Raw genomic sequence first — 27,467 nt, forward strand, 5'->3', positions numbered from 1 at the left:
AGGGTTGCCGGGGGCAGGGGGTTTGGGAGAAGGGGGTGGGATTATGGACATTGAGGAGGGTATATGATTTGGTGAGTGCTGTGAAATGTGTAAACCTGGTGATTCACAGACCTGTACCCCTGGGGATAAAAATATATGTTTATCAAAAATAAAAAAATTAAAAAAAAAATGGACAGAAGACATGAACAGACATTGCTCCAAAGAAGACATACAGATAACCAACAGCACATGAAAAGATGCCCAACATCATCATCAGGGCAATGCAAATCAAAACCACAATGACATATCACCTCACATCTGTCAGAATGGCTACAGTCAAAAACACAAGAAACAACAATGTTGGCAAAGATGAAGAAAAAGGACTCTCTTGCACTTCTGATGGAAATGCAAACTGGTGCAGCCAATGTGGAAAACCATAGGGAGGTTCCTCCAAAAATTAAAAATAGAAATACTATAAGATCCAGTAATTCCACTACTGGGTGTTTACCCAAAGAATACAAAAACACTAATTCAAAAAGATATATGCACTCCTAGTTATAGCAGCATTATTTATAATAGCCAAATTATAAGCAGCATTGATAGATAAATGGATTTTAAAATGTGGTGTTTTTATTATATATACACATATATACCATGGAATATTTATTATGCAATCAAATCTTGCCATTTGCAACAACATGGATGGAGCTAAGAATACAATGTTAAGTGAAATAAGAGACAAAAACCATAGAATTTTGTCACAGACAAAAATGGTATGATTTCATTTGTAGGCAGAATTTAATAAAACAAAACAAAGGAGAAAAGAGACAAACTAAAGAATAGATTCCTATATAAGGGAACAAGTTGCTGGCTGGGGAAGGTAGGTGAAATAGGAGAAGAGAATTAAGAGTCTTATGAGCACTGAGTCATGTATAGAATTGCTGAATCACAATACTGTATGCCCCTGAAACTATTATAACACTGTACGTTAAGAATCAAAAATTTTTAAGCTGTAATGTAAAAAAATAATGCACAACTGTTACTTAAAATTGATCCCTCTACTTCCCCCTTAGTGACAGGGCTCTAGAATTTGAATAATTGGTGAAGCAGAAGTGGCTATTTCCCTCCAAATGTTTTTTCCCTTTATTTTTCTTAAATTTTTTTTTTCTTAGCTGACCATATTGTCATCCAGTTAAAATATTTTTTTAATTTATTTTTAATTTATTTTCGGCATAACAGTATTATTTTTTCACCCAGTGCTCCATGCAATCCGTGCCCTCTATAATACCAACCACCTGGTACCCCCAACATCCCACCCACCCGCCAATTCAAACCCCTCAGATTGTTTTTCAGAGTTCATAGTCTCTCACGGTTCACCTCCCCTTCCAATTTCCCCCAACTCCCTTCTCCCCATGTCCTCCATGCTATTTGTTATGCTCCACAAATAAGTGAAACCATATGATAATTGACTCTCTCTGCTTGACTTATTTCACTCAGCATAATCTCTTCCAGTCCCGTCCATGTTGCTATAAAAGTTGGGTATTCATCCTTTCTGATGGAGGCATAATACTCCATCGTGTATATGGACCACATCTTCCTTATCCACTTGTCCGTTGAAGGGCATCTTGGTTCTTTCCACAGTTTGGCGACCGTGGCCATTGCTGCTATAAACATTGGGGTAGAGATGACCCTTCTTTTCATGAGATCTGTATCTTTGGGGTAAATACCCAGGAGTGCAATGGCAGGGTCATAGGGAAGTTCTATTTTTAATTTCTTGAGGAATCTCCACACTGTTCTCCAAAGAGGCTGCACCAAACTTGCATTCCCACCAACAGTGTAAGAGGGTTCCCCTTTCTCCACATCCCCTCCAACACATATTGTTTCCTGTCTTGTTATTTTGGCCATTCTAACTGGTGTAAGTTGATATCTCAATGTGTTGTTGTTTTTTTTTTTTTTTAAGATTTTATTTATTTATTTGTCATTGAGAGAGAAGCGAGAGCAAGCACAGGCAGACAGAGTGGCAGGCAGAGGCAGGGGGAGAAGCAGGCTCCCCGCCAAGCAAGGAGCCTGAGGTGGGACTCGATCCCAGGACGCTGGGATCATGACCCGAGCCAGAGGCAGCCGCTTAACCAACTGAGCCACCCAGGCGTCCCTTAATGTGGTATTTTTTTTTTTAAAGATTTATTTATTTATTTATTTGACAGACAGATCCCAAGTAGGCAGAGGCAGGCAGAGAAAGAGAGAGGAGGAAGCAGGCTCCCCTCTGAGCAGAGAGCCTGATGTGGGGCTCGATCCCAGTACCCTGGGATCATGACCTGAGCCGAAGGCAGAGGCTTTAACCTACTGAGCCACCCAGGCGCCCCCCCTTAATGTCGTTTTAATTTGATTCTCCCTGAGGGCTAGTGATGATGAACATTTTTTCAGGTGTCTGATAGCCATTTGTATGTCTTCATTGGAGAAGTCTCAAACTCAACACACACAAAACAGACAAGCATATCAAAAAATGGGCAGAAGATATGAACAGCTAAAATATTTCAATGCCAATCATACACTGACGATATGTGACCATGAAACTCATTTCTAAGCAAAGAGATATAAACAGAAATGTATAAGAAACTTCCTTAAAAGCCTCCCCAGGAAGGAAAAGGTGGACCCTTCTTTTTAACCCTAATCTCTAACTGGCTTCTGGAACTCAGATGTGATGCCTGGAACTCTAGCATAATAACTAAATAAACTCTTATTTAGTAATTAAATAAACATTTATTTAATAATAAACTTCTCTCTAGTTCAGTATTTGAGAGTTCTCTTAAATATATATTCAGACTTAATCTTAATTTTATCACTCTAAAGTTACTATAATGTGAATTATATACTCACCCCAAGGAACCTCTCAACCACGTAATTCTGAGGACAAGAAACTTCAGCTCTCACCATTAATATTTTTTTAATTTTATCCTTTTTTTAACTCTTAAAACTACTGAATACTTAGGGGTAAAAGAGACTATAACAAGGAAAGCCTTAAACCTGGTATTATAGTTTCCTAAAACAACAGAATTGTATTCTTTCATAGCTCTGGAGGCCAGAAGTTTGAAATCGATACCATTAAGCTGAGATCAAGGTGTCTATAGGACCTCGCTCCCTCCAGAGGGCTGGAAAGGAAAATCTGTTCTGTGCCTTTCTCAGCTTCTGGTAGCTGCCATCATTCCTGGACTGTGGCCATGTCACTCAAATCTCTGCCTCTGTGGTCATATTGCCTTCTCTTCTTCTGGGTCAAATTTCCCTTTGCCTTTCTCTTACAAGGAAATATGACTGCATATAGGGTTCACCCAGATAATACAGGACAGTCTCTTCATCTCAAGGTCCTTAAACACATATGCAAAGGTGCTTTTTGCCCTACCAACTAACACCCACGGGTGCTAGGGATTGGGACATGGATGTCTTTTGGTGATCATTATCTTAGCCTTCCACACCCAGATACTAACTGGTATTACTCCTCTCAGAGCTTAATGCCAAAGACCACCTGCCACCAGCTGCCATGCACCAGGGACAAGCTTACTACTCTGCAGAGTATCCTAGCCAGGATGTAGGTTCCCAGGTCCTCCAGGAACAAAGAGAAGACTCTGTTTGCGATGCTTACTTCTGCCACCCACTTACATACCCTAGTGTCCAGTCAAAGCCCACCTGGCCCACGTCATCTCCTATACCAGCTGGCCTCTTCTTTGGATGACTGACAGTGGGACTGCCCAAAGGGACAACATCTAGTCCTAAGGCTCTAAAAGTAAATCAATCACCTCAGAACATAGTGCTGCAAGAGTCACCTACCCCTTTACTTGAAGAGAGACAAGGTAGTATAGTGGCAAGCCCAGCCTGGAAGTGGGAGAATGTAGGCTTGAGCTGTAATTCTGTCACTTGCCAGGTACTTAACCTCTTGTTTCCTCATCTGTAACATGGAGATAGAAAAGCAAATACAGACTTTACAGGGTTATGTTGTGAGAATTAAAATAAAAAAATTAAAATTTCGTGAGAAAAAAAACGTGTGTGAAGCATGTAACATGGAGAAGCTCAAAACATGGAAGCTGTGCTATGCCTCATCCTTTCTGTTTTCCTTCCAGCGGCTACCTGAACATCCTACTAAAGCTGGACTTGTGGCTACGGCCCAGACGGCACTGCCGTGCAGGAGCTCACTCACCTCCAGCACACCCCCATCTGATTTTCATCCAAGTCACCCATAGTGGCATAAATGTTCCAGTGCAGATTTGAACAAAGTAGCAGGGGAGGAAACCATTTGCTCTTGAGGCTCTTGGCTTGGCAGCTTCTCAAAACAGGGCAACACAGAAAAATTTATAGAGAAAAGTGCATTTGTGTGCAGGGCCCTGCAATGTGGTAGGAGGGCTGGCAGCTGCTAAAAGAGATACCCAACTTCCACAGGATGGGCCCAGGAACTACACACTGAACTGACCCTCTGCTCACTCCTCATAGGAGGAAAGCAGCCCCCAATTTAGGATTTTTAGTTAAATGCTAAAAACTGGAGGTAAATTAATTAAGATATAACTTAAACAACACGAGCCTTCCCTCATCAACAGTTCCTAAGACAGGATAGGCAGCATTAATTGTTGCAATTAATTAGGCATTAAACTGATAATGGGTACAGCTGCTAACAATTAACAGCTAATTATGTCAAGCACTTTAACCATTTCACAAAAGAAATGGAAATTGGAGGGGAGAGAGAGAGAGAGAGATGGAAAGAGAGAAGCAGTTACCTTATAAGCAAATGAGATGCAGTTCGCTCCAAATGCAGCTGGATCCTGCTTTAGAGATGACAGGAAAAGTGAGTATGAGCCCTGTCCCAGTGAGGCTGAGCTGCATGGAAGCCATAGGATTCTAAATTTGAACAGAGGAGATCTGAATTGACCTGAAGAGTGAGCAGAACCAACACGTGTCAAGCTTCAATCTCCATGCCTGGTAGATACTAGCTCAGGTAATCCTCACAATATTTCATGTCCGTTACTATTATCATTCCCATTTTATGGATGAGAAACTGAGGCACAAAGAGGTTACATGACTTTCCAAGGTCATGCATATGTAAGTGTTAGAGCCTGGGTTCACACGCAGGTACAATGACTCCAGGAGAGCCAAATGGGCTGCACTAATTTGCTGAACTTTTCATCAAACCTAGATGGCAATATGTTACTGAACCATGAGCTCAGCCAATTAATTTTAAAAGAAAAAATATCTTCTAAGTAGTTCAAACTGGGACACAGCATTTTCTGAAGTGATAAAGCTGACAAAAACTCATAAATCCAAATCACTCTCCACTCAAACCAGTATTCCATGTGTGTTCCTAAACATAAGGGCCTGTCTCCCCCTTCTCCATAGGAACCTGCTATCCTGCTGGGATCTGTCAGGCAGCTCCCTGGGGAACTTCTAAGATCCTCTTCCCCAGACTTTGCAGTAAACATCACTGGTTGGTTTTTACTAGGGGCTTGTGTTTCCAACAAGCGTTATCTTTTTCATCTCATGAAAGAGGGAAGGGAAGGGGATAGAAGAACCAGGCTGAACTAGCCACCCACCCATGCCCATACACACGGGCATGCATACACACACATCTTATTCAGAGGACATATTGAAGAGTATAGGGTTTGTGGCAAAAAGGATCAAACCTCCTTTTCCTTCCTTAAAGTCCAGAGAGGTAAAGTGCCTTAGCTGTTGTCCAGGGGATGGCAGGTAAAGTCAGGACTGAAAACTTACATCCCATGCTATATCAGTACATCTCAATTTGAGCATGCATAAGGGTCATCTGGAGAATTTGCTGAAACATAGGTCTTGGGTCTCTATCCCAGAGATTCTGATCCAGTGGATCTGGGTGGAGCCCAAGAAACTGCACTTCTAATGTCAGTTGCCCCCCAGATGTCAATCCGCTGGTACACAGACCATACTTTGAGAGCCACTGTTCTAATTTACCCCATTTCTGGCCACTTGTCCTTGTCCTGAGCATCAGACCTCATTTAAGGCCCACCGATTGTCCCTAGAGCAAACTCCTTTGCCCAATCTGGCCCAGTGAGCACAAGTGTCTGTGCTGGTTCTTTTGATGGAAATTCAAGTTGTGGTACTTGGTTATCCTTGACCAGGACCAGTTTTTGAACAGAATCCAGGAAAAGGGGCCAAACAGGCCTCCTGCTCCCATTGCTTGTGCTACCTTCTGTCCCACCTTCCTTGAGGGTAGGGGAGTTCTGTTTGCTAGGAGTAAAAATAAAACTGCGCTACATTCAAGCAGTACTGAGAGGATTCTGAATCCATAGGTGCCCCTCTTTGCTGATAAGATACTAGTCTCCCTTACCAGGACTCCCATGGGGGCTGAGACCTACCTTCTCCTGCCCTGAGGCAACTCCTTCAAGCCCACCACTACCTCAGGGCCTCCTCTGGGATTACCACCCATGCCCCTTTCTTGGAGCTGGGACTCAGTGCTATCAGAGACTTGACACTAAAATGTGAGCTATAGGGACCACCTCCAGGCCAGGGCCAATCTGTCCAAAATAAAATGTGGACAGAAGGCCAGTGCAGTGTTTTATCACTGCAGGGAGCACCTTTGTGTGACTGGTTTCAGGCTGCATTTCAGAGTCGTGGAGGAGTTGCCCAGAAATACTAGGCCCACCTAAAGTAAAAATCACCAGGTTTCTGGACCTTTTCCCTCAAGGAGGGGGTCAGAACTCCAGTCTCAGTATGGTAAAAGGAAGGTTCTGCTAAAACTCAGACATTTAACATTGGGGACTTCATGTGATCTTTGCTAGGGTTATTTAAAAAGACTATAGGGGCATTAAGCATACAATAGAGTCTGAAAAAAAATCAAGAATAATTACTACTGATACAATTTCAGGTGACCTGATTAGACCATGATTAATATTTTGGAGTAGAACCTTCCTTTTGTTTCTGAAACCTATAATAACCTTAGAAGGATAATTGCAAATACACAGATGAAATGTTTTTAATCTGCACGCACATGTGCAGATAGGCCGACATGCTAGTATAAGAAAACACATCTTCAGTACATAATATACATATTCATTGGTCCCTACTCCCCTTCCATCCCCCACTCAGACAACAAAGATTTTTTTCTCCATAATGTCTCCTAGCAGCCAAACACAGGCACTGCTAATGAATATTAATTGACTTAACATCTTGTGGTGATGAAACTGTGCACATTTCCCTGTCTCATTTGGTTGCTAGGGAACCATGTGAGACAGCCATGGGGCCCTGGGACCTAGGCCTGTTAAGTGCAGGGCAGGGTTAAACCACAAATCAGAAATACTCCGCCTGATTAATTGTGTATGTCAGCAGCTATGTATATGTATGTGGTCCTACCAAATAAACAAAAACCAAATAAATATCAATAAGCAGACTGGCAGAAGGCAGGCAAACTGGCAGAGATGGAGGTAGACACACCGCCCAAGGAATCTGCCAGACCATCCTTCCATCTTGACTTCTCTTCCTAGGCTTCCACTGGCACCACCATTCCCTCTTCACCATTCCTCAAAGTCTGGAGTAGAACCATGTGATTGGGACTGGGAGCCACACCCGGGAAGGGTGAGGAGGGAAGGTGGTAGGTGGATGTAATCACCCTGAAATTGCAGGCATCGTTTCCATCCACCCAGTGCTCATCTCAGATGCAAACAAGCTGATGAATGAACCTGGCCTGCCTGTAATTTTCCTTCTGCACCTGGCTTAAGCTTGTCTTTCCTCCTAATTTCCCCTTTCGAATTCTGTCTGCTCAACTAATAGAGAACTCCTCCTCACTAGCATGGGCCTCTGGTCTGGCCACCTCATCCCCTCGTACTGCACAAAGAACACATGTGATTGCTCAGGTTTTGGGAAGACATCTCATGAACTTTCCTACTTGTCTTTTTCCCTTTAGTCATATTCCTATAAGTCCTTACTTTGCATCAGTTTTCCTGATCATTCTGCCTTTCCTTTCAACTAGAAACCCTCCCTACAAAATAAAGTTGACCCTGTCCTTGGGTCCCCTCCCTGTGATACGCCAACAGGTGTATCAAAGGCTTTCTTTATTCTGTTTGGCAGGCCCCCTAAAGGGGAGGGTTGGGCTCTGGTCTCAGTACCTGCAGGCTTGATTGGGAAATGGAAGAGTGAGTTTTGGTCCCTTGGAAGTGAAAATGAATGAGGCTGGGAATGGCGGGTGCTCTCATGTGGGCTTCATCTGGTTTTTCCTCAGGTACCTGAAATCAAGTGCAGCCCTGAGGATAACTTCCTACCAAAGACTGCTCTGCAGTCTCTTATTCATTGGTATTTATTTAAAATGTGTGCATATAGGGACACCTGGGTGGCTCAGTTGGTTAAGTGTCTGCCTTTGGCTCAGGTCATGATCCCGGGACCCTGGGATTGTGCCCCACATCAGGCTCCCTGCTTGCTGGGGAATCTGCCTCTCCCTTCCTTCTGCCTGTTGTTACCCCTGCTTGTGCTCTCTGTCAAATAAATAAATGAAATCTTTAAAGTGAAATTAAATATGTACATACAAAAAATTCATGTTCTTATTTCTATCCAGTTATTCATTTAACAAACAATAGTTGAGCACTTACTCTAAGTCCCGAATTTTCACTAGGCCCTGTGCAGATTCAATGGTGAATCCAAACTGACACAGTCCCTGGTGTAATGAAGCTTACAATATCATGAGGAATAAAAAACAATAATAACCCGCATATAAATATAAAATCACAACTGTGCTAAGTGTAATAAGGAGAGGCATATGGAACTATGAAGCAAGGAGCTGCTCACCTAATCTTGGGGCTCAGGAAGGCTTTCCTGAGGACATTGATTATTTTTTGAGAAATATTCCCTGAGCTCACCAATATGAACTGGTGCATCTCTTCTGGGTACAGCGGGGATTGTGGGTGCAAAACATTAGGCATGTCTAAATGGGGGGAAAAAAAAGATTAATTCATTTTCTTTCTCTCCTCTCCCTGAATCTGAAAATGCTGAATTATCACAAAGATTCCCAAAGGAAACTTATATCATCAGGACTACCTTCCACAGCATGGGTCCTGGTGGCTGTAGGTTTCTTTATTGGTTAAGGGAGGTGGGGTGGAGCAGAGAGATAGGGGTACAAGTGTTTAGCACTAGAGAAATGAGAAAGTCCCATGGCTCCTCTCAAGAAAGAAGAGTGGAGAGACATCTTGAGAAGAGAAGATCCCAGAGTGAGAACGTGGGCAGACACACAGAGATAAAGAGACAGGAAACAGACGAAAGGCCTGACACTGGTGGCAGACAAGGAGATCTGGGAGAGACATGGAACTGGGGAAACAGGACAGCTGCTGCTCTCTCTAGTTTCTACCACAAAACCTTAAGTAGTATCTGTATTTCCCAAATACCACGGCATAAATTTACGAGGGAAGAGTTAAGGCTACCTTAACGACAGTTTAGAAAACAGAAGTTGAGGGGCAGCTGGATGGCTCAGTGGGTTAAAACCTCTGCCTTCGGCTCAGGTCATGATCTCAGGGTCCTGGGATCAAGCTCTGCATTGGGCTCTCTGCTCAGCAGGGAGCCTGCTTCCTCCTCTCTCTGCCTGTCTTGCTGCTTACTTGTGATCTCTGTCAAATAAATAAGTAAAATCTTAAAAAAAAAAAAAAGAAAAAGAAAAGAAAACAGAAGTTGGGGCATCTGGTGGCTCAGTGGGTTAAGCCTCTGCCTTTGGCTCAGGTCATGATCAAGGGTCCTGGGATTGAGCTCTGCATCAGGTTCTCTGCTCAGCGGGGAGCCTGCTTCTTCTTCTCTCTGTCTGCCTCTCTGCTTGCTTGCTATCTCTGTCCAAAAAAAAAAAAAAAAAAAAAGGAGAAGAAAACAGAAGTTGCCCTCAGCTAAGCACCTCAGTTGCACCTCAGCAGACTAAGGTGAGGATTGGAAGGGACCCAAACTGGTCATCCAGCCCTTCCACAGGAATCCCCTCCCCTATTTCTCCCCCTTCCTAAGGCAGCAGTTCTAATGCTAAGTATTTCCTTATACTGAGAGCAAAACTGCCTACAACAACATCCCTGCACCACAGATGACACTGGCTCCTTAGCGTGTGAGAGCCCATGAGATACATGAAGACACAACTTCTTCCTATCACTATCTATTCATTCATGTATTCATTCCCTTTCCAAATGGTAACCATAAGGCTGCTATGTGATGTCCAGTGACTGGGCCTTGGCAGGACAAGTTAGCCTTGGGGCAGCTGGGTGGCTCAGTTGGTTAAGTGTCCAACTCCATTTCAGCTCAGATGGAACCCCATATCAGGCTCTATGCTCAATGTGGAGTCGGAGATTCTCTTTCTCTCTCCCTCTGCCCCTTGCCCCACACCCACTCTCTCTAAATAGATAAAATCTTAAAAACAAAAACAAAAATGCTAGCCTTGCCCTCAGCAGCCCAGTATTTTCTGTGGGAAATACAGAGTATATGGATAGTTTCCATTCAGGGAGGTTAGAAACTGCGACAACAGCCCATCCTTCTAGGGCATTTTAAAAACCCACTAAAATGAAATTAGTTATATTTTTATGAAGACATTTTTTCATGTACACGTTCTATCTGCAGCCTTTCCAACCCAACCCATGATCCAGATGGGACTTAATAAATGTGAATGAGGGTGTCTGCTGATTAGAATAAGAAACACCAGGCGGGTAGGTAGATTCTGCCACTCAGATACAGCCACCCCACACACAGCTAGTAAGAGACAATTCTTTGTATTTAAAAGAAACCTAGCCTACTACCTGAGGAGATTAACTCCATAAAATAAGAGTTGGAAAGAAGTAATGGAAAATAGCCCCCTGGCCCTGTGGCCTAGTCAAGAAGGAAGAGGTCATCTCTTCAGTGTGTATCCTGAAATCTCTAGCCTCTCAGAGCCTTGGATTCTTTACCACAGAAACATCCACTAAGCTCCATGAAGCACAACACAACAACTGAGATTTTTCTATGCCGAAGACTCCTTGGGCTTTGAATTAGTTATCTCTCTGGTCTACCTCAGGACTTTAGGACACATACTTCTTTGCTGGCTGGGGACACAGAGTTGGCAATCAGCAAAGTGAGAAATGCCTGGAAACTGAATTTCGTTAGACACAGGCTTACTAAATTCTTATAAAGAGGTTTAAGCCTCCCTCAGTTTGTCCCACTGGACGGGCCCTCAGCCTTCAACCTTGTGGAGAAGGCACATGGGTGATGCAGGCACAAGGGCTGAGTGTGGACCAATCTGGCTGTAATACAGAGACGTTTGGCCTAAGAAGTCTTGACCACTGTCCACAACTACTGCCACCCTTTGGTGTCATGGAGGGTGGAATCTAAAATACCAAAACACTAATATTACTGTTAAATCTACTATTTGTTCTGACATTGGGAACTAGCCATTGAATCAGAGTTTGGGGAAAAAGTAGTTTTGAGATCTTGTGTTTCTTCTACCTCCCTACCAAACCATCTTCATCAAGGGAGTGCCTGTCCTCTGCTAGCACAAAAACAAACATGGGAATGTAAAAAAGTGCAGCCACTTTGGGAAACATTTTGGCAGTTCCTCACAACGAAACACAGAGTTTTGACCCCTCAATTATACTTCTAGATATCCACCCAAGAGAAATGAAATACATTCACACAAAAACTTGGACATGAACATTCAAAGCAAATTACTCATAACAGCCAAAAATGGAAACAACCCAAATATCGATCAGCTGATGAATGGATAAACAAAATGTGGTATACCTATCCAAACAATGGAATATTATTCATCCATAAAAGGAATGAAGTCCTGGTGCATGCTATGACCTTGATAAATCTTGGAAACATGCTAAGCAAAAGAAGCTGGTCACAAAAGGCCACATATTGTATGATTTCATTTATGTGAAATGTCCAGAATAGACAAATCTATAGAGAAAGAAAACAGACTGACTATGGCTGGGGACAAGGGGAATGAGGGTGAGGCATGGGGCAGGTTCTATTGAGTACAAACATTCTTTTGGGAATAAAATACTCTAAAATTGGATTACGGTAATGGTTATAAAGCCCTGTAAACTAAAAACCAATGAACTTTATACTTTAAACAGGCTGACTTTATGATATGTAAATTACATATCAAGAACACTGTTAGGGGAAGGAAGAGGAGGAGAAGAGGCATATTTTAGAGCCACAGAGAGTAGTTTTCTGGTGCCAAGAGTAACACGCTCTGACTCCCCAGATAGTGCATGCCTCTGTGTGTGTGTGTGTGTGTGTGTGTGTGTATGCAATCAGGAACACTCTTAGTAAAAAATTATTTTTGTGACCAACAGTAAGCTATACCTCCCTGTAATCACACCCTCTTTATGCAGTCCCCTCCCACAGTGACTCTGGGCATGGCCATTGACTTGCTTTGGTCACTGGGACATTAGCAAGCTTGACCCAAACACACTGGATTAGTGCTTGCACTTACACTTGCACTGAGGTTTTTCCTCTTGGAATGCTCTCACTTAATGTCCTTGAGTCACTATGACAAGAGGCCCAGCAACACACCAGAGAGGTCACATGGTAAGAGAAAGTAAGAGAATATCCCAGCCACCCCGGCTGAGGCAGAAGTCATGGAGGGACTCCATCTTAAGTATTCTGGCCCTAGCAGCCATTCCTGGCACCAAAGAACCACCCAGCAGAGAACACAGCCCCAAGTGCAGAATCATGAAAAATAAAACATCACTACTGTTTAGGTCATGATATTTTGCAGCAGCTTGTCATGCAGTGCATACTGAAACCCTCTGAAAGAACTGGCAGCCTCCACCCTGTAGCTCACTGATCTGAGGACAGACTTTACTCTGATGCCCTCGAATTCTAAGAGGGATCTAAGAAGAAATGTGATTTTAATGTGTGTATAACATGCCATTTATCACTGTTGTTCAGTGCAATTTAACACAATATTTATCTGATTGGCATATCAGTTAGCTCACATCACACAGACCTCCTGTATCCTGGGCTTGGCAACGAGGAGACTGATTATGGTTATTACACAAATGGCTGGAAAAATGAATTTCGTCAGGGAAGTTGTATTGAAGCTGCAGCGACAGTCTTGCGTACTGACTCATGGACCTCATACTGCACACTGAGTGCCAATTCCGAGAGCACCCCTAGCACTGAGACGCTGGAGCTGGCTGGACACAACGGATACCCCAAAAAGTGCCACCAAGAGACAAAAACGATATTTTTTAAAACTTTTCCCTAGAGTTTTATCACTTTTTCCATTGACTGGGCCATCCTCAGCAAGCAAAGTGCTTTGAAAAAAAATTCACGGATCTCTACCAATGGGCTGATCCATCCTCAGAAGGTGACACAGGTGGGAACTTTCAGGAACACTTGCCTTCACTAATGGCATCTGCTTGCATGTCCCCTGGTAGCTGCAGTGAGCACTCTGTTTTGGAAATATTAGCAGTACACATGTTTTCTTGTGTAATGAAACATTTTGACAGCTAAGACTATGTCAAATAAAGGGTTTCGTGTGGAGTCTATTTGAAGGGTTGGAATTTAGGTGTGTATCTTAAAAGATAAACCTGAAAATCTGGGGACTTAAACCAATGTTTTTTCTCTCCATAGCAGGTCCTCACCACTCAATTCCATTAATTGCCTCATTTTCCCACTTTATCTCATCACAATTACAGTTTTGTACCTGAAACACAGGGTCCAGGCAGAAGGGAGGTCATCCTTCTACTCAGTGGAAGGCTTGGTTGAAATTCCTGACAGCAGTCAGAGGGACTGTGTGCACTGCTGGTTTCCTCTCTGGACCCAGCTTCTCCATGGCCTTGTTAGACTCACAGAGACCCCTTCAGACCTTTATCACTGGAGAGAGAAAACGAGACTTGCCAGATGGGTTTTTAGCAAGGGGCTGAGCTCTCACAATAACAGAGCATTAATGAAATTCACCTTCTGAACCCTTTAATTGCTTCTAGTAGCACTTCACTTACAATCAGCATACTTCTGTCCCTACTGCAATTTTCTTGTTTTGAAAAATAATAGTGTGACACACGCTGTGATTAGAAGACATAGGACTGGCCACACTTTTTAGCACCCAGTGGGTTGGCCCCACCTGAAAATGCTCGCCAACCAGTGGTAAACAAATGGAAAGGACATAAAAGTTGGGAGGGAGTCTCTGTAATTGAGCTGCATAATGAGAGGAAACAGAAGAGGAGCTTCTATTAATAATGACACAGTAATTGGAGGTCACCCAAAGAGAGCCCTGGTACACTCAACATTCATATTAGCTTCACACAAAAACCATTGTAGATCCTCCTAAAGGACTAATGTGGACAAGAGTGAGGTTGTTTATCAGATTTATCTGGTACCAGCAGAACGTTATTCCACCTAGGGGGAACTGGGCCAGCCTAAAGCAGTTCAAAGAGGGTAAATTTGGACTGAAGTCAGGGAGTAATTAATGCAAAGTTCAACTCAACACCAAACCAAACCCCATGAAGTCTAGAGCCATTTTCTCCTACACAAATTACATGCAAGTTATTTCTAAGGGATGGGGGGCATTGTATATGTGCCAAGGGCAGGACTGATGGGCTCTGGGGGTTGGTGGGAGGCAGGTGGCAGACTGCAGGGAGTGTACACAATTGGATATTTGAGCTTCATCAATTCTATTTGAAAAACTAATTCCCAGCTCTTTCCTTCTGCCTATCCCCACCCCCTGAGCTGGAGTGAGAGAAATTCATTACTGTATGATAAGTCAATATCAAATTCTAATAAAGAGATATTTTTTTTTAATCCCATTGTGTGGATGGCTCATTATAACATCCAGATAACTCTTGGGTATAGTAAAACTTTTCACTGCCATAAATTATAAGGTATCAAAATAGATTTCCTTTGCAAAGGGACTTCCATTAATATGATTTATATAACTACGCAAAAATGAGATTTGCACAAGGATAATCTGGAGGTTATGAACACCTTGTCCGGGTCAGATTTTAAAGCTCTGTTAAGCATCTAAGGTAAGAAGATGCCCTTCCAACTAATGACTTGCTACGAATGGGGCTCTGCCCACTGAAGGCAAGTTCCCTAAGCTTCTTGGTTCCACTGCTGTCTCAGATTTCCTCCCTCATGTGCCTGTCTGAACTCCATAAATAAGGCAGACAAGTGGATTCTTGACTCACTCTCACCCTCCCAAAGATAAACTGAAATTCATACCTAGCCACACAAGAGACTGTGAGGAGCTTAATTAAGGTCAAGGGCTGTGTCTATTCTTCTCTGTGCCGCCCCCCTCCCAGTGCCAACTATAGCTTGGGTATGGTAACTTACAGACAAACGTTCTAAAATGAGTTGAGGAAATAAATGAAAATAAAAGATTTCTACTTCTACTTGCATTAAAACAATAGGTGAGAGGCACCAAGTAAGGAGCTGCTGAAGGGTCCCTCCAAAATTCATGCCCAACTAGAACCTGTGAATAGGATCTCTGCAGATATAATGAAGATGAAGCCAAACTGAGTAAGTGTGAGCCCTAACTCCATTGTGGCTGGTGTCCTTATAAAAAGGGGGATATCTGGACACAGACACACAGGTGAAAAGGCCATGTGAAGGTAAAAGCTACGTGAAGGTAAAGGAAGAGATCGGAGTGCTGCACCTACAAGCCAACAAATGCTAAGGAGTGCCAGTTACCAGAAGCTGGAAGAGGCAAGGAAGGATTCCTTCCTATAGTCTTTAGAGGAAGCAAGGACCTACCAACATCCTGGTTTGGGACTTCTGGACTCCAAAATTCTAAGAGAGTAAGTTTCTGTTGTTTGAAGGCACTCCATTTTTGGCGCTTTGTTATAGCAGCCCTAGTAAACTAAGGGACTCTTGGGAAAAGACCTCAGGGTCTACAGGCTACCCCACTAAGAATTCAGTAAGTAAACAGTGACAAGTTTAGACTGCCTTCTAAAACACTTGGGTATGAAGGAAGGGTCTGCTTTGGCAACATCTGCTGGTTTTGCCCTCATCTCTTTTTCTTCCTATCAAGAGAAAGAAGGAAAGAGACACAAGTCATACCTATTCATCAAATCTCTTGCTTTCCAGAATTTTGACCTCCTAATCCCCATAACCTTTACCTCCAGATCACACCACTTCCTCACACCCTAGCTCCATGCCTCCCACCCAAAAATCTTAAAACCCAATACCAGTCCCCTGTCCTCAGCCTTTAACCCTGACAGCCATCTTCTCCAGTAACCACAGGTATCCATTCATTTGTTCAATCAATCAACACAGAATTCCAAGACAATTCAAATATGACTTAGCATTCCAAATTTATCCCTTCTGAAGTCAACCTCCAAGTGTGAGTTGTTATGTGTTCTTCCAGGGGTCATGAGCAAAGCTGTACATACTACTTTCTGTAATGATGAAAATGTTCTGTTATCTCTGCTGCCCAATACTTTAGCCAATAGTCATGAATGTGACTAAGAAACTGTATTTTAAATTGTATTTAATTTTAACCTTAATTAATTTAAATTTAAATAGTAATATGTGGCTCATGGCTACTGTACTAGTTTAGGTCTAGAAGTAATTTTTAACCAGACACAAAGAGCCTCAAAGACATCACACACACACACACACACACACACACACACACCCCTCCCAAGGATGAGCATTAATTCAGAGCATAAGGAGGAAAAGAAACCTTACCTAACTATTCCATAATTTGCAAGTCTATCTTAGCTCACAATGGAGTTAATAGCCTACATCACTATGCAAATCAGTATTAGTTTAATTCCTCTCCCTCAAACCCCCAAACCCCTTTCAAATTGTACCCCTTTGGGCCACTGAGAATAAAAAATGGGCCCATTACTGAACCTCCCACTCCTTAATAGCTGTTCCTCTAGCTACATAAAGACCCTGCTGGTGACTTGAAATCACCACTTACAAGGGCTTGATTAAGTAAATTCTTAAGCAAGGTATCATTCTTTTTCCCAGGCTAGGGGAGAAAGAATTGGAGGCAGGAAACTGTTCTTCCAGTTACTGTTATTCCATCAATAACCCCTTGGCTCTATCTCCAGTTCTGCCAGAATTCCCTACCCCCATCTACCCCAACAACATAAAGTGGTGGGTTTGAAGCTCACCTCTGCTATTTGCCCAGATGTAGTTTCAACTTCTATTTCGTTCAAGTGTGTAACTTTGCACATGCTCTAAAAGCATTTATAACATGGGTCAAATTCATAACTATCTATGCAAAGTAAATGGAGTAAGGAATAGGAAATGCCTATTGCACTATCCCTATTTCTCTCTTTTTCTAAATAAGACTTTTTAAAAAGAAACCTGCATTCTCCTTATGAACAGATATTGAGAAGCTGGAAGACACCATCCTTAAAATAAATGCAGGAAGCAATAGCCCCATGCTGGCTCAGTGAGAACTCTGGCAACACAGTGCCAAACACCCAAATATCGGCAACAATCCAAATGACTAAATTTTCCATGTTAACCCAGATATTGCTGATAAGGACACATGGCCTGGGTTCTATGTGTGGTTTGCTCTGATCACAGTAATGGCAGCATCACAGTGTGGGGTTGTAGCTATGGAGCTCCTGAAATAGGGAAGTCAAAAATAATAAGGTTTTTCAGCTTCTGTCTTGACACAGGCAGGCCTCTGGTTCTGAAATAAGTACAGGGCTCGTTTCTCTAACTTGAATCATAGCTGCCCAGGTTAGCCAAGGGAGCTTTTTAAGATTTTTCTCATCTCGGGGTGGCTCTCAGTAGAGCCCTGTTTGATCAATAATGAAAGAGCTATCCAGCCACTTTGGCTGAGCACAAAATGAAGTTTGACTCTGGCAGGGACACCAATGTAGAGGACGACTCCCAAGGGCACTCGGCTTTGTGCCAATTCGGAGCTATGATCTGGGCCTGGTGACACCTCAGCTGAGTCCCCTGATGGAGGCACACATGTCTGGGGCAATGGAAATGTCCATGTTGCCTGCTCGTGATTTCACCCTCTGTGTGGTTTGCCAGCTTGCAATGATGACAGGAGTCTTCATACTTTCTGCCTGTGCACGGGGCAAAATTAGACCCTCAAAACATAGACTAAGGCTGTGTTTAAGGATCCCCCTTCTCATCCCCCGTCACCCTCAGCCTCCCTGGCTCCCTACCCCTAGAATATTAATGTTTAAAGAAACCTACAAAATTTCATTTTCAATGCATATAAAAACTAAATTTAAAAAATGACAGACTATTCTTTCCCCTTTTTAAAATGCTTATTTATTCCATAAACATTTATTGAGTTTACTAAACGCCAGAATCTGCATCTGACCTGGGGATACAGGGAGGGAGACAAACATCAAAACAAGTCTTCGCACCAAGTGTTAAAACAAACGCCTGGCAGTTGAGTGCCATCTTCGGGGTCAGACAGACATGACTGTGAATGTTAGCACTTCAGGATACCAGTCCCTGGGGCCCCCTTCCTATCTTACGCAGGCTGTTCTTTTTTGATATTTGGTGTTGGTTCCTCCTCCTCCTCCCCACCCTGAAGCACAGAAGGGGCTCCAGCATGCTGTCTTCTCTCTCCCACCTATACTCACCCTCCAGGTAATCTCCTACGGCTTTAGATGTTATCTCTCTTCTGTGATCCTCATTTGTTCCTTAGGCCTTGAGAAATTTATTTCTCAAGCCCTGACTTGTTCTCAAGACCCAAGATTCATTTACCCAACTGCCTGTTTGCCATCTCCTCTTAGAAGTCTGTGAGAGGGCTCTCACACTTAATGGCTCCCAAACTGAATCCTGATCTTTCCTATGTCTGATCCCCTCAGTCTTCCCATCTCAGCTGAGAGCACCTACATCCCTCAAATGGCTTGTGCCAAGACACCTGGAGTCATTTTGGACTCCTTCCCTCTTCTGAAACCCACATCATCCATCAGTGAATCCTTTTAGCTCCACCTTCAAGAAATACCCATCACTGTTGCCCCCCTGGTCTAAGGCTGCATTGTCTCTCTTCTGGATTACTACTTCTTAACTGGGCTCTCTGCTACCAGACTTGTCTGCCCATTTTGTTCTCTGTAAGGGGTCAGACTTACATATTTAAGACCTAGATCACTTCATTCCTCAGCTCCAGTCCCCTCCAATGGCTTCCCTTGGATCTGAGGAGATGACCCATGGGTCCCATGGTGCATCTCCTCTCTCACCATGTTCTAGCCACAGGGCCTTCCTGCCTCCTCCTTGAACATGCCACACGTGCTCTTGCCTTGGGGTCTTCTCTTTCCCCAGGTATCTTCAGGACTCTTATCTTCACCTTCTTCTCGTCTCTGAAATATCAGCAAGACCCTCCCTTACTATGATCTAAAACAGCACTGGTTACCTCCCCATGCACTCCCTATAATTTTGCCCCACCTTGTTTTGTTTCATAGCACCATTCCCTATGACACAGGTGAACGGGTTTCTTGTTTATTGTCTTTACTCCCTTACTAGAATCAACTCCATAAAATCAGGTTCTGTTTTTAGCCAAGGCTGTAATCCCAGAGGCTAAAAGAGTACAACCACATAATAGGAGTTCAATAACTATTGAATAGATGAACAAAGAAATACCTTTAATTAAAGTGGTTGCAGTGTTTTGGATCATGTGAACCTGTGACCCTGGTCACCAATGATTAAACCAGCAATCAGCATTGCTAAGGAGGGCTGGTCCTGCCTCTCCGCAACTCCTTCCTCACTGTTCTCCAGACAGCTAACACATGTGGACTAAGACAGTGCTATCCAATAGACATATCAGGAGATATGTCGTTTTAAGTTATCTAACAACTACAGTTTAAACATAGAAACAGGTGGTGTTAATTTTAATAACATGTTTTATTTTACCCAATATCTAAAATATCATTTAAGCAAATAAGCAATATACAGAATACTAATCAAGTACTTTACATTCCTTTATACTAAGTCTTCAGAACCGGGTTTGTATTATACACTCACAAGACATCTCACTTTGGACTTGGACTGTTTTCAAGGGCTCAACAGCCAGATGTGGCTATTGACTCTGATATCAGACAGTAAGAGGATCACAATAGTGAGGGGGTAACTGTGCCTTCACAGTCAGGACCAAAGTTTATCTTTCTTTCTTCTGCTTTCATTATTCCAATTACAGGCATACCTCATTTTATTGCACATCCCTTACTTTGTACATGTTGTTTTGTACAAACTGAAGGTCTGTGGCAACCTGTGTGGAGCGAATCTAATTGGCATCATTTTCCAACAGCATCTCACAATATTTTTGGTAATTCTCACAATATTTCAAACTTTTCTATTATTCTATTTGTTACAGTGGTCTGTGATCAAGATCATTGATGTTACCATACAATTCTTTGAGACCACCATGAACCCTATAAAGCTGCAAACCAGGGTGTACAGGGAAGGTGAGGGAGCAGAGGATCCTAGGCTCACATCTTCCCAAGGTACACCTGGATAACAACCACATCAGTGTAAATAACCCACAAAATGACCCAAACACAAGCAGAACAGATTCTCCACAGCGAAATGTGAAGAGGCTACATCAAAGACAGCAGGAAGGACAGGAAGGATGGAGATGCAGCCAGGAGACAAATGGACTAGCAGGACTATCTGTACAAGGATGGGATACAATGGGAACAAAGAGGGAGGAGTAGACCCCTCCCAGGTTACCCCAATCATGGGGCACTGGGAAGATGAATACCCAAAATATTTGGCTTTGAACACCACAGGGGCCTAACATCATGCATTCTTACAATCAGCTGGGCTTAACACCTGAAACTTCACAAATCAGTGGGCAAGGCTCTATGAGACCCAAAAGGCCTTAAAGAGACTAGAACAAACAACCCCACCAAGATACAGGATAGATGCAGCAGTCTGAAAAAAGTCTGAGGTTTAAGGAAGGATTTGTTTACTAATCTAAGAACATGTCCTAGAAGGGCAGAATCTTTAGGAGACTACTCCAGGAACAAAGGAGCTAGTGGGCACCATTTCCCTCCCCTACCCCCAGCCTAGAAAAATGGACACCTGTGGAAACCAGCTCCATATCAACACTCTCCACCTAACATATTAACAACAGGCCCCACCTCTGCATTCTCCTGAGGACACATCCCCTCCAGCCAGGCCTTGGCTCCAGGTCCCTTCCCACAGCATACTTGAATAAACAGCACCATGTACTCCACCTCCATGCTCGCCTGCAGGCTTGCTCCACTTTAGCCATGCTTCAAGTTTTCAAAACTTGATCCAGATGCCCTCCCAAAACAGATCTGTGCAAACTTTGCTAACACTGTGCACCCTGCCCCCAGGTTTTCCCATGGACCTGCTACCTCCACTATGCCCTTGGCTAAAGCCCAATCAAAGTGGTGCCACAAGACTGGCATTATGCAAACAGCCCTGACAGGGACTAGCATCTCTCCAAAATGACTCCTACCCTGGAGAAGAGTGGAAGATAGACACACACAGGAGTCCAACTTTGGCCCAAGGAGTGGGCTGGGGAAAACATCTGGTCTGACTGCAAGCCACATCCACCAATGAAAACTTCTCACAAGAGGATACAGGAAGATCACCCTTCAGTGCTACTGCAGCTCTGGCAAATGCCTCATCTGACTCAACTCAACCCCAAGGCCAGCCCCAGACTGGCCCACTAGCAACACAGGGATAAAATCCTGCCCACAACAGGCAAAGAGAACTATCACAGATCACCGGACTAGAAGCTAAAGTGGCTCAGCCACAATGGTAGGGTACATGTGAACACACATGGGAAACACACCTGAAGTGCCAGATTCTAGTGAATAGGGAATGATGTCCTGCAGAGCTCTCCAAAACCTCTTCAGAAGACCACTATTTACCTAGTACCTTAACTCCCAGGTAAGGAGCTGGGAGAGGGAGAGTGAGCTGACTTACCTAACACACACCGACAGACACAGAGTTAGACAAAATGAGGAGACAGAGGAAAATGTCCAAAGGATAGGACAGGACAAAATCACAGCAAGAGAAATAAATGAAACAGAGATAAGTAATAGGCCTGATAAAGAATTTAAAGTAATGGTCAAAAAGATACCACTGGACCTGAGAAAAGAGTGAAAAGCATCTGTGAGACCCTCAACAAAGAGAAAACATAAAAAGAACAAATCAGAGATGAACTCAATGACTGAAATTTAAAACACACTGGATGGGATAAACAGAAAACTACAGAAGCAGAAGAACAGATCAGTTACCTAGAGGACAGGGTAATGGAAACCAACAAAGATGAACAGGAGACATAAAAGATAATAATAAAAAATGAAAACAGAATTAGGGAACTCAGTGATGCCATCAAATGTAGTAACATTTGCATTATAGGGATACCAGAAGGAGAAGAGATAGAAAAGAGGGAAGAAAATATATATGAAGAAATAATAGCTGAAAATATCCCAAATCTGGGAAAGGAAACAAAAATCTATATCCGGGTGGCACAGAGTCCCCAACAAAATCAACCCAAAGAGTTTCACACCAAGACACATGGTAATTAAATGGCAAAAAGTACCAATAAAGAGAGAATTTTAAAAGCAACAAGAGGAAAAAAAGAAAAAAGAAAAGAGTTACATACAAGAGAAACCCCATAAGGCTATAAGCTGATTTTTCAGCATCAATGTGTAGCCAGAAGAAGGACGGATATATTCAAAGTGCTGGAAGAAAAAAAAAAGTGCAGCCAAGAATATGCTATCCAGTAAGGTTATCATTCAGAATACAAGGAGAAATAAAGAGTTTCCCAAACAAAACAAAGGAATTCATTACACTAAACCAGCTCTAAAAGAAATATTAAAAGGGGCTCTTTGAGTGGAAAAGAAAAAAACTTTCATTCACTTCAGCAGTAAGAAAACTAGGAAGCACAAAGCAGTAAAACTAAGCCTATCTATAAAAATCAGGCAAGGTAGTCACAAAATAAAAGGTATGATTCCATATACCTAAACATGATGGGGAGAGGAGTAAGGAATGGGTTCAAACTTAAGTGACCATCAACTTAATATAGACTGCTATATACATAAGATGTTATACACAAACCTAATGGTAACCACAAATCAAAAAGCAGTAACAGATACACAAAAAATAGAGCGAAATCCAAGTCTTCACTAAAGAAAGCCAGCAAACTATGAAAGAAGAGAGCAAGGGTAGGGACAGAAAAAATTTAAAAAAAAGAACCATGAAACAAGTTTAAAAACTCACAATAAGTACATACCTATCAATAATTACTGTCAGTGTAATGATCTAAACATTCCAAAAGCCAAAGGTGACAGAATGGATAAAAAAGAAACACCCATCTATATGTTGCCTAAAAGAGATTCATTTCAGACCTAAAGGCACATGAAGACTCTAAGTGAAGGGACGAAAAAGCATTTATTATCCAAATGGAAGTGAAAAGAGCACCAGGGTAGCAATATTTATATCTGACAAAATAGACTTTCAAGCAAAGACCATAACAAGAGACAAAGAAAGACACTACATAATCATGGAAGGAGCAATCCAACAATTGTAAGTACCCAAATACATAAATCAGCCAGTATCAAACATAAATTGATGGTAATACAGTAATAGTGGGGGGCTTCAACACCCCATTTACATCAATGGATCAATAATCCAGACAGAAACTCAATAAGAAATCACTGGCTTTGAATGACACATTGAACAAGAAGGATCTAACAGAGATAATCCTAACATTTCATCCTAAAACAGCAAAATACACATGCTTTTTAAGTACGCATGGAACATTCTCCAGAATAGGTCTCATGTTAGGCCACAAATCCAGTCTTGACAAACTCCAAAAGACTGAAGTTATACCGTGCATCTTTTCTGACTACAATATTATAAAACTAAAAATCTACCATATGAAAAAAATCTGGAAAGAACACAAATACATGGAGGTTAAATAACATGCTACTAAACAACAAGTGGGTCAGCCAACACATCAAAAACAAAAATTTTAAAAATACATGGACATCTTTTTGTCTCCAGCTGCTTGAAGCTTGGCTGCCATCATGAATGACACAGTAACCATCTGAACCAGGAAGTTCATGTCCAACTGACTACTTCAGTGCCAACAAATGGTTATTGACGTCCTTCATCCCGGAAAGGCAACAGTACCTAAGACAGAAATTCAGGAAAAACTAGCCAAAATGTACAAGACCACACCAGATATCATATTTGTATTTGGATTCAGAACCCATTTTGGTGGTGGCAAGACAACTGGCTTTGGTATAATTTATGATTCCTTGGATTATGCAAAGAAAAATGAACCCAAACATAGACTTGCAGACATGGTCTGTATGAAAAGAAAAAGACCTCAAGAAATCAGCGAAAAGAACGCAAGAACAAAATGAAGAAAGTCAGGGAGACTGCAAAAACCAATGTTGGTGTGGGCAAAAAGTGAGCTGGAGATTAGACAACAGAAGGAGTAAAGATGCTCAGTGGCTTTATCTGTGGTGATTGTGCAGATTTTTCATGAAAGGATTAATAAACTAAGAATGTTAAAAAAAATACATGGACAAATTATTACAAAAACATAACAGCCCAAAACCTTTGTGATGCAGCAAAAGCTATTCTAAGAGGGAAGTTTATAGCAATAGGGGTTTACCTGAAAAAGCAAGAAAAATCTCAACATAAACTTACACCTAAAGGAGCTATAAAAAGAAGAACAAAACCCAAGCCAGTAGAATGAAGGAAATAATGAATACGAGACCAGAAATAAATGAAATAGGAAACAAAAAATGAATAGACCAATGAAACCAGGAGACGGTTTCCTGAAAAGATCAACAAAATTGATAAAAATTTCAGCCAGACTCCTCAACAAAAAAAAAAAAGAGAGACAAATAGAGGACTCAAACAAAATCAGAAAGGAAAGAGAAATAACAACCTACATCACAACCTACATCTCTAATAATAAGAGAGTATTATGAAAAATTATATGCCAACAAATTGGACATCCTGGATAAAATGGATAAATTCCTAAAAACATATAACCTCCCAGTGCACCAGAATGAAACAGAAAATCTTAAAAGACCAATTGCCAGCATTGGAATTCAATCAGTAATCAAAAAACTTTCAACAAACAAAAGTCCAGGACCTAATGGCTTCACAGGTGAATCCTAACATTTAAAGAAGTTAATACTTATTCTTCTCATACTATTCTAAAAATAGAAGAAAGCTTTCAAATTCATTCCAAGTATCCATCAATAGATGAACAGACAAGGAAGAAGTGGAATACATATATATATGTATGTATATATATATATATATATATACACACACACATATGTTATACATATATATGTAATACATGTATATATATGTATACACACACACACACACACACAATGGAATATTACTCAGCCATAAAAAGAATGAAATCTTGCCATTTGCAACATGTACAGAGCCAGAGAGTATTATTCTGAGTGAAATAATCAGTCAGAGAAAGACAAATACCATATGATTTAATTCACATGTGAAATTTATTTAAAAAAAAAAAAAAAGAGGAGTACCCTGGGAGGCTCAGTCAGTTAGGTGCCTGCCTTCATCTCAGGTCATGATCCCAGGGTCCTGGGATTGAGCCCCACATGGTGCTCCCTGCTCCACAGGGAACCTGCTTCCCCCTTTCCTTGTGTCCTTCCTCCCAGCCTCCCACTCATTCTCACTCTCTCACATGCTCTGTCTCAAATAAAATCTTAAAAAAAAAAAAAAAATGAACAAGGGGGGAAAAAGAGAGAAACCAAAACAGAGACCTTAACTATAGAAAAAAAGATGGTCACCAGAGGGGAGTTGGGTGGGAGGGATGGGTGAAATAGGTGAAGGGGATTAAGAGTGCACTTATCTTGATGAGCACTGAGTTATGTATAGAATTTTGGAATCACCACATTATACACCTGAAACTAATATAACACTGTAGGTTAACTGTACTGGAGTTAAAATGAAAAAATAAAGCTTTATACTTAATAGATAAATGCTACATATGTCCTGACTACTCCACCAATCAGCTATTTCCCTATCTCTCTCCCTCTTCTCAGGTCTCCCTATTGTCTGATACGCAATATTGAAATTGGGCCAATTAACAACCCCTACAATGGCCTCTAAGTCATCAAGTAAAAATAACCAAGTCTCTCACTTTAAATTAAAAGCTAGAAATGATTAAGCTTCATGAAGAAAGCTTAATGATTAAGCTTCATGAAGAAAGCTTCATGATTAAGCTTCATGTGGAAAGCTGAGACAGGTTGAAAACTAGGTCTCTCATACTAGTTAGCCAAGTTCTGAAGGCAAAAGAAAAGTTCTTGAAGAACCTGAATATTGTTATTCCAGTGAGCACACAAATTATAAGAAAATAAAATAGTCTTATTGCTAATATGAAGGAAGTTCTAGTGGTCTGGATAGAAAATTGAACCAACCACATTTCCTTAAACCAGAGCCTAATCAGAACATGGCCCTAACACTCCAAAATTCTATGAAAGCTGAGGGAGGTGGAGGAAGCTACAGAAGAAAAATCTGAAGCTGGGTTCATGAGGTTTATGGAAACAAGTCATCTATATAACATTAAAGTACAAGATGAAGTATCAAGTGCTAATGAAGAAGCTACTGAAAATTATCCAGAAAATCTAGCTAAGATAATTTAATACAAGCACCTATGCTAATCAACAGATTTTTGATGTAGATAAAACAGCCTTATGTTGGAAGATATTATCTAGGATTTTTATAGCTAGAGAGGATAAGTCAGTGCCTGAAATCAAAGCTTCAAAGGACAGGCTGATTTACTTAGGGCTAATGCAGCTGGTGAATTTAGGTTGAAGCCAATTCTCATTTACCATTCTAAAAATCCTAAATCCCTTAATAACCAGAAAATCTACTCTGCCTTTGCTGTGAAACAGCAAAGTCTGGATGACAGCACATCTGGATTACTAAGTGTTTTAAAGCCCACTATTGAGACTCACTGCTCAGAAAAAAAATCCTTTCAAAATATTACTGCTCATTACCAATGTACCTGTTCACCCAAGAGCACTGATAGAGTTGGATAATGAGATTAATGTCTTTTTTCATGGCTGCTGACCCAACAACATTCATTTTGTAGCCTGTGAATAAGAAGTAATTTCAACTTTCAAGCCTTATTATTTAAGAAATACATTTCTTAAGATTGTAGTTGCCATAGATAGTGATTCTTCTGATGGATCTGGGAAAAGTAAATTGAAAACCTGGAGAGGGCTTATCATTAGAGTCGCCATTAAGAACATTTGCAATTCGGGGGAGGAGTCAAGATGGCGGAGAAGTAGCAGGCTGAGAGAGCAGAAGATCTTCAGCTAGCAGAAGATCAGCTAGATAGCTTATCTAAAGATTGCAAACACCTGCAAATTATACATCGGCAGATCGAAGAGAAGAACAGCAATTCTGGAAACAGAAAAACAACCACTTTCTGAAAGGTAGGACTGACGGAGAAGTGAATCCAAAGCGACGGGAAGATAGACCCTGGGGGGAGGGGCCAGCTCCCGGCAAGCGTCGGAGCAACGGAGCACAAAATCAGGACTTTTAAAAGTCTGTTCCGCTAAGGG

The 27,467-nt window shown here is 41.8% G+C and overlaps 1 long non-coding RNA gene and 1 pseudogene across 1 annotated transcript in view; one reads left to right on the plus strand and one right to left on the minus strand.

Annotated features, from left to right (window-relative positions):
- Window positions 1-27,467, minus strand: part of LOC132013050 (uncharacterized) — a 270,890-nt gene that overhangs the window by 242,766 nt on the left and 657 nt on the right. The gene's annotated exons all lie outside the window — the stretch shown is intronic.
- On the plus strand, window positions 23,919-24,310 carry LOC132013040 (small ribosomal subunit protein eS24-like; annotated as a pseudogene).

The sequence above is a fragment of the Mustela nigripes genome, chromosome 1 (genome assembly GCF_022355385.1).
Source record: "Mustela nigripes isolate SB6536 chromosome 1, MUSNIG.SB6536, whole genome shotgun sequence".
Taxonomy (NCBI): Eukaryota; Metazoa; Chordata; class Mammalia; order Carnivora; family Mustelidae; genus Mustela; species Mustela nigripes.